This window comes from Mytilus edulis, chromosome 6 (assembly GCF_963676685.1).
Source record: "Mytilus edulis chromosome 6, xbMytEdul2.2, whole genome shotgun sequence".
Taxonomy (NCBI): domain Eukaryota; kingdom Metazoa; phylum Mollusca; class Bivalvia; order Mytilida; family Mytilidae; genus Mytilus; species Mytilus edulis.
The window spans coordinates 59,724,873-59,733,397 of record NC_092349.1 but is presented as its reverse complement, the minus strand read 5'-3'; the positions used below and the strand labels follow the sequence as shown (position 1 = coordinate 59,733,397).

The window sequence follows — 8,525 nt, the reverse complement described above, 5'->3', positions numbered from 1 at the left end:
CTGCCTTGGTACAGGCATTTTATTGTGTAGAAAATGGGGAATTGAACCTGGTTTTATCATGTTTATAGGTAGCTAACTCTCTCACTTGTATGACAGTCGCATCAAATTCCTTTATATTGACATGGATGTGTAAACAATCTCGTCTTCTTTCCTACAAACTTTACCTACCGAAGCTTAGACCTTTGCGGTGTGTACTTATCATCTCGTTTACACTTGCGAGAGCAACACGACACGTACCACTAATGGAGCAGTATCTACTTACCCTTACGGAGCACCTAAGATCAATATGCATTTAAACAGTTTCTGCATACGAACTATTTAATTTTTCACGGCACTGAACAAATCTGTATTAGGTTTTTGTAATTGTAGCCTTCATAAAGAAAGAAAACAATTAATGTTAGAATATTTACAAAATTATTATTAACCTCTTAAATAATCTTTTTACACCAGTTATAACTTCTGATCATTTATAATACATGTTTTGTAATATTTGTAACTTTTTTTTTGTAATTTGTTTATTTTTGACATAAAGACAGAAAACAATCAAGCAGGATTACACACATGTACAGTTTCAAGTATGGTCTTAAAGATATTATTATTATATGACAACTCTAAATAGCAAGACATACAACAAAATATAACTATAATTTTCATACCAGTTATAAAATATTTAAATCACCTAGGACAGATTGTAATGGCAACCATTTTTTATCTATATATTCTTTTTGTGTAGGAGATAAGAAATTTACTGTATGTTGTTCTATTCTTATACAGTATTTTAAATATGCAATACTACCTTTCACAGAAGGTTTTTCTCCTGAGTTTTTACAGCTATAAATATAAAATTTTAAAATCAACATTATATGTTGTACTACATTATATGGGTCAAAAATTTCCCCAATACCAAAAATAACATCTTTTGCCTCTATATGTTTAAGGCTAAATCCACATTTTAATAATAAATCTTGAAGTGCTATCCAAATATTTTTGCTATATATACATTCCCAAAAAATATGCAATAAGCTTTCTTTGGTTTCAGTGCAAAAAGTGCACAGTTCTGTTTCTATTAAACCACATTTATAAAGAAAAGAGTTTGTGTATACAATTCTATGTAATAACTTGAATTGAAAATTTTGACGTTTAGTGTTTTTTGTTGCTTGAAATGCCATCGAATAGATTTTGCCCCAATCATCAATCTTAACACATAAAGCATCAGACCATTTATTTTGTGATCTTAAAGGATTTTCTTTAATTTTTTCTAGAAATAATTGATAAAAATATTTACATGGTTTTTTATCATTTTTGAGTTTTTCTACAATATCATTTTCAATAATATCTAATCTACCATGATCTGAAATTGTTTTCTTCCAGATATCTGGGATTGCACTAACAAGACCATAATATTCAACAAAATTGGTTTTAACTGCATACTGAGTTTTAAGCTGCTCAAATGTCAATATGTTTTTCCCATCTGAGATTAAATCATTTATAAAAAATATACCATCGTTACAATAATTTTCAAAAATAAAAGGCTTTCCACATCTTTTAATATTAATATTCAGCCAAATGGGTTGACTCAGGATATTAATGGGATTGTTTTCATCTTTCACCTTTTCTGGCTTCAATTTAGCCAGATTTAGAAAAATGTCCCTCCAAAAAGGATTTAACTTTTTTGCAACTTTTTCAAGACCCTCTTTTGTCAGGTACAATATTTTATCCCCCCCATATTTTTCTATATAACTCAATAATAGAATTTTCCAGGGAGAAATATTCAAAGGATCTAGCAATTTATAAAGCCATGACATTTTAAGGGACATACAAAAACTTTCTATATGTGGGAACTTTAAACCTCCCTCATCATAATTATTAATAATAACTTTCCTTTTTATTTTGTCTGGTTTTCCATCCCATAAAAATTTAATGAAAATTCCTTGTATTTCTTGTATAACCTGAACTGGTGGATTTGGAAGGACTGTCAGAACCTGTACCAAAAGTGGGAGAGCCAAAGTTTTTATAACAATGGTTTTGCCAATATATGTCAAGTTTCTGTATGACCATAAATTGAGAAGGCTTTTCATGCTTTTAATTTTTTCTGTATAGTTTTCTAAAGTTTTATCCTCATTTAAGAGATTGAAACGAATTCCCAACAGTTTAAACTTTCCTGAAGTATTCCAAGATAAATTCCTATTTGGTAACAGTTTTTCGTTACTGCCTAATCTTGAGCCAACCCATATGGCTTCAGTTTTATATACATTTACCCTCAAACCAGCACAGGCAGCAAAACTATCAAAAATGTGCAATGCTTGTTTAAGAGATTCCTCATTTTCATCCAGAATCAGAGAGGAGTCATCTGCATATTGACTTAGTAAAAACTCAGAGTCGTAATATTTGTAACTTATGTATACAGTCACTGAACATTTCAAAAGCAGATACATATTTCACCATGACTTTTAGCTATAATTTTAGAGTGACTATTTACTTTAAAGGCATTTAAATTGTTTACATAAGGTTGCAAAACCTTGCACATAAGCACAGATTGTGAAGATTAAATTATAATTGACACCACCTAATTGTTAAAATAAACTTCAAATCGGTGAACTAATTTACTACTGTCAATCAACATTTAAAAATCTTTTATCAATATCAAATTGTATTTATATATATATATATGTCCTCGATTGATGACGAGGTCAATCAAAATGTAGATTATGTTTATAGTACGACAATTATCCACTCATTCATTTAGTATAAAAAATTAACCCTTGACAAACTATTTTTTAGTATATCTGTAGAACGTATTTAAAAGGTAGTGCTGATGTTGTGTAAAATGTTATAGTTTAACATTAAATTGGACAAAACATGCATATGGAAACAATGGTTCGTTGATTTTGTTGAAGGTAGTGTTGGCGTAAGTTATGTGAACTTTAACAATACAAATTAATAAAGGTTATACGAACTCGCAACAGCACAGAAGTGACAGAATGCTGTTTGTAAGATAATTAAATGCAAACGTACAATATTCCAGGGCTTGCACTTCCTATCATGATTTCCTTGATAGAGGGTTGCTGCTCACAAGGAAACTAAATAGTTCCTAGTCCTAGTGAAGTTGAAATCACCCTTATGTTAATTTAACAGACGTTATCACGAGTTGTTTGATCGTTACAAAATATCTGTTCAACAGATGACAACATCAATTGTCTTTAGTACAATCCCGTCTTCTTTCCTACAAACTTTTCCTTCCGAATCTTAGACCTAGGTGATGAGTACTTATCATAGCGTTTACACTTGCGTGAGTAACACAGCTATTACCATTTATGCAGAAGTATCTGCTTACCCTTTCTGAACACCTAGGATCAACCCCAGTTTTTGATAGGGTTCTTCTTGCTCAGTCTTGAAATGAAAACTTATAGATATGTTAAAGGCATATCATCACTTCAGGACGTCATTCATTGGTACATGAAGTATTGTTCGGACACTGTCTTTTTTAAAATAACCTTCTTTAAACAATAAATGACAACTATTAAACTCGACATACATGAATATTCAGGGTTTTAGTGTTCTAATAATAATCTTGTACTATGATAACTTTTTATTTTTTCTAGGAACATGAGTTGTTAATGCTAGATAATTGTTTTTCCACAGACATACACATATGTACGCGTTGTTGTTCCAGCAGACAACCACTTTAACAATGCTGGCTGTATTTGCCATAAAAAATATGAAATGTCTAACGAAAGAAAACTGGATTCAAAACATGACTCCGAACCCCACATTTACCACTACATCATTTATGAAAAAGGAGATTTAAGAAAATCACCACTACGTCTTCTTGGTGCCTAATGTTAGGTATAACCATAAAATGGCTATGAAAATCTCATGTCTCTATACTAAATACATAAACTTTACACTTTTTCTTTAAATAAACTATATTTAGCCGAATTGATAAGATGTTATATGATGACGGGTTGCAACGGTCAATAGGTGAAATTATGTTCGTCCTAGATAAAACAAACTGTTTTAGAACATGTGAAACTGTAATCTACACCTTATTTTCTAATTGTCATCTTTCAATTTCACAGTAAAAAAAATTCCTCTGCCAATCGCTTGCGGTTTCCAAATTTCATTCAATACTTTAAGCTCTAGGTTGATCATATAACATAATGTTTGTTAGTAAGGTGGCCTCCTTGTGTAAAAGTTGAAGAGTAAAGACTGTAATTTTATCAATAAGTAAAACTTTTCGGTTATTTTGTTTCAAGATGAATACTTGGGATCACTCTTGTGCCCTTGATAAAGGTTTTTGTTGAAAAATATAAAATGTGTTTAAATTTAAAAAGGATGGCACAGTTACACTTTAAATCAGAACAACAGTATCTTTTGTATGTACTATCAAACCAGGAATCATTGTGCTTTTATACATGTATATGCAATTAAAACATGTAAAAGTATACGCTTAATTTGTTAACACAAGTCAGAATAAGGTATATTGATATAGGAAGATGTAGTATGAGTGCCAATGAGACAACCCTCTATCCAAGTCACAATCTATAAAAGTAAACCATTATAGGTCAAGGTACGGTCTTCAACACAGAGCCTAGGCTTACTAGTTTGGACATGAAATAACCGACACTTTATTTCAACTTAAGACAGAGTAGCTATTAATGCTTTAATTAGAAATGGAGCTATCAATTAGTGGTTGTACTCCTAAATATTCTTGTTACATCAAATTAAATAGACCGATACTTTGTACAAACTGACTGAATGATATGAAAATGATTTTTCTTTTTGGAAAAAAACGAACAGCCATTAAGTTAAAAATTGCGACGAAATACGAATTCGATTATTTTTGACAAAGAAAATGAAATCCTAACAGGATCAGTAGACTCACAGTCGCGTCAATAAATTGATGATATTCAAAAAATGAATTAACTGTTAGTATGTTATCTAAAATTAGCGAAAACACAGGTTAAATAGAAATGCCATATCAAGTGATATTAGATTTTTTTTTTATAAAGAAATAAAGAAAAATCATTTTTTAAGTAATATGTAAAAAACGGGTTTCTTAAAAAATTGTTTTGACCCTAATAAGATAAAGACAACAAACAATATTTTCGGTGCACTAAATATGACTTCTGGTTTTACACAAGTTCACTTTTATGTTATTTCTGCATGTCTATACCATATTAAATACTCGAAGCAATACCTATGTTATCGGATTGATAATATGCTGAAAGTGTAAACGTTTATTGAGAACTCTTAAAAGCAAAATTATTTAAAAAAAAATAATGGCATTTACTACGCCATCACCGCCTGATTTGAATCTTTCCTTGATTTTTTTCTTTGCTTTTCATTATGTTTGCAGCCTTTTTATAAAAAATGCAAAACAAAGAGATAATTAGGTTAATATTTAAGTAATGTCAAATAATTTAAATACAGGTGCATCAATACCATAAAACGTTTTTAACAATTAATTCTAATTTGTACACAAATGTTTAAATAGACGGTCATTAATTTTGGTATCATATCTGATTGCGTATCTACACATACTTTAAGACTAATTCTTCTCGTTGAATAAACACAGAGTACCATACAGTGCATATTGTATTTTAACCCATATATTTAAGTTTAAAATATCACATGGTTCTGCGAAAACATTAAATCTTTTCATTACAAATATTCCTTAAATGACCAAGAATTCTTAAAATATTACCGAGTTCAGTAATAGACACATCAATATTACGAGGATTGATATGAAAGCTTTGATAAAGTAAGTGTCATTTTTATTTACTACGTCAATACTATTAAATGATCTCTAACATCTAACATCTAATAAATATGCATGTATGATACTGATGAAACCGTTCTATTGGTAAAAGGTTACAATATGTAGTTGTTAAATCATTTTCATACTTGTAAATTCCATATGGCCTAAAATGTAAAACTAAACCTTATATGTGTATTGGAAATTTATGCCTCTGGCATACTAGTCAGAGGTTAAGCTAGATTTAAGATCAGGTTTAATTAACCATTTGCTACATAACAAACGCCTGCACCAAGTCAGGAATGTGACAGTTGTTATGTTTTGTGATTTTACTTTTTGCTTCTTGAATCATGATTTATATTACTTCTTCGCCCGGAACTATTTAGGATTGTATGATTTATTCTTTCAAATATTGTGTGCGAGCTATATAATTTAAAATGAATTTGCATAGATTACAAACCTGGACTGGAAATCAGAAATATAACCAATATTGACGAAACAATTCGCCGTAACATAGGTCAAGTTCAAATGCAATTTTATGTATACACAATCTAATGTTCAGTTTGATTTAAATATAGCATGAAGGGTTAGGATAATTAAAAGAGTTATGAAATGTCTATCTTTGTATTTGTCCGGGTTTAAATTCTCAATCAGCTGTATATGGCGTCAATCCTTCGAGCCTTAGGGACAATACAACCTTCCTCGAATATATATATACCAGAGTTCTTACTGAAACTGCTTGTTAATAATACTTTATTATTTCTTATTTGTATCAAATTGATAAATGAAATTGAAAAAATTAAATCGAAATCAAATCGATAGTAAACGGAACAGCCTTTTCAAAACGACTTAACAGTCTTAACTTACAACAAGAACAAACATTTGTGAACACAACGTTAATGCATTTAAACATCTTTGATGAAATGCATCAATGATTCCAAGTATATGATTACGAGTTATTTCCCTAACAAGAGGTCTACCACATTAAACGCACCACACCTGATACAAATCAAAACACCGAACATGTTTGATAGGTCATGATTTAAGAAATGATTCATGGAAGCCATACATTTGTTGAATATTTACACATGGCCTGGGCTGTGATATTCGAATTTTATCCTGAGGTGATATACTAATGTGTGACCCTGACCAATTGCAGTGATATTAAGCTGAATATCGCTCAAGACCATAGCTTTGTAAACGATAATATAATATGCACTCTCAAGGTAGTAACAGTGGTGGGAATTTCCATAGCATTTCTCAAATGATGTAATAGATTCTTTTGTATTTTGTTTTCATTCATGCCTTTGAGGGTAGGAGCAGATGCCTTATTCAGGAGGAATATTTGGTTTTAAATCCACAAACCAAAGATATAAAAAAAGTTACACTTACGGACTTCATTTATAACTAGTGTTGTCAACGGTTAACCGTTTGAACGACCGAATACCGAATACCAAAAACGCTCACCGGTTAACCGGACTTTTTTTCAATTTTGATATAAATTTGTTATGAAATCATTAAATAGTTATGTTGTCTTTAAAAGTTGTCAACGTGGTAATTAATTTGATAGATCAATTATCCAGTAAATTGATTGCTATTGTTAATAAAACAAATATAATATTAATAAGAACTTGTCTCTCAGCTCGGAGCAAGATCTTAAGGGAACATAATTATTATATATATTTTGTTAACAGTAAAAAGTAAAATCACAAAAATACTGAACTTAGAGGAAAATAAATTCGGAAAGCCCATAATCACATGGCAAAATCAAATAACAAAACGCATCAAAAACGAATGGACAAGAACTGTCATATTCCTGACTTGGTACAGACATTTTCAAATGTAGAAAATGGAGGATTAACTTTAAATCAGTAATACGATTAGGTTTCACGATTTACTTTATTATTTCATTTTTGTTCTTATATTGTGTAGACCTACATCTGATTGTGCAATCTCCGTCGTGCAAGGCTTTGTCAAACTTTGAACGAAATGCTAACTCAAAAATGTTGAATTGTAAACCTATGTGAATGTAATCATTGTAAACGTGATAGTACGAGTAACAAGCTTAATCATTTCAAATTGAAACACTTCACATTATTTTCGGAGAAAACAAGAGAAAATGAATGAATCATCGGTTTCAGACATATAAATTCTACGAGATCAAGAAGTTTTTTTTATTTTTTAATTTGAATTTAGTACAAACTCCATAGTTGATACGATTTATATGATTATTAAAAGTAAAACTTTGCGGCAGGAATCTTCATAAACAGGCCTTGTAATACCAACTTCAATTCAGCGTATTATAAAAACGTAAATGTAAGACTTGGATGGAAGGTTGTCACATTAGCACTCATACCATATCTTCTATATATACATGTGAAGGGTACTATACATAAGGTCTTCAAACATCAACATAAACTACCGGTTAACCGGTTAATCGGTTGAACATTTATCCGAGTAACCGGTTAGGCAAAAGTGTACGATTTGACAACACTACTTATATCTGTCGGTCTATTGAGCACTAACACATATGTAACTGAAAGAGGATCGAAAGATAAGAGAGGGAGAGTCAAACTATTAGATTGAAAATAAACTGAAAACGTAATGGCTTAAAAAAAAAAGACAAACAGACAAATAAAAGTACAGGAGACACAAACTAGAAAGCTAAAGACTAAGCAACACTAACCCCACGTAAAACTGGGAGTGATCCCAGTAGCTCCGGAAGATAAGCAGATCCTGCTCCACATGTGAAAATGATGTTGTTAAT

General features: G+C 30.7%; 1 protein-coding gene across 3 annotated transcripts in view; it reads left to right on the top strand.

Annotated features, from left to right (window-relative positions):
• Positions 1 to 5,591: 5,591 nt before the first annotated feature.
• The window catches only part of LOC139527997 (uncharacterized), a 51,720-nt gene continuing 48,786 nt past the window's right edge, over positions 5,592 to 8,525 (top strand). For all 3 annotated transcript variants that reach the window (XM_071323760.1, XM_071323761.1, XM_071323759.1), the window contains exon 1: positions 5,592 to 5,764. The gene's annotated coding sequence lies outside the window, so the exon portion shown is untranslated. The remainder of the gene's footprint in view (positions 5,765 to 8,525) is intronic.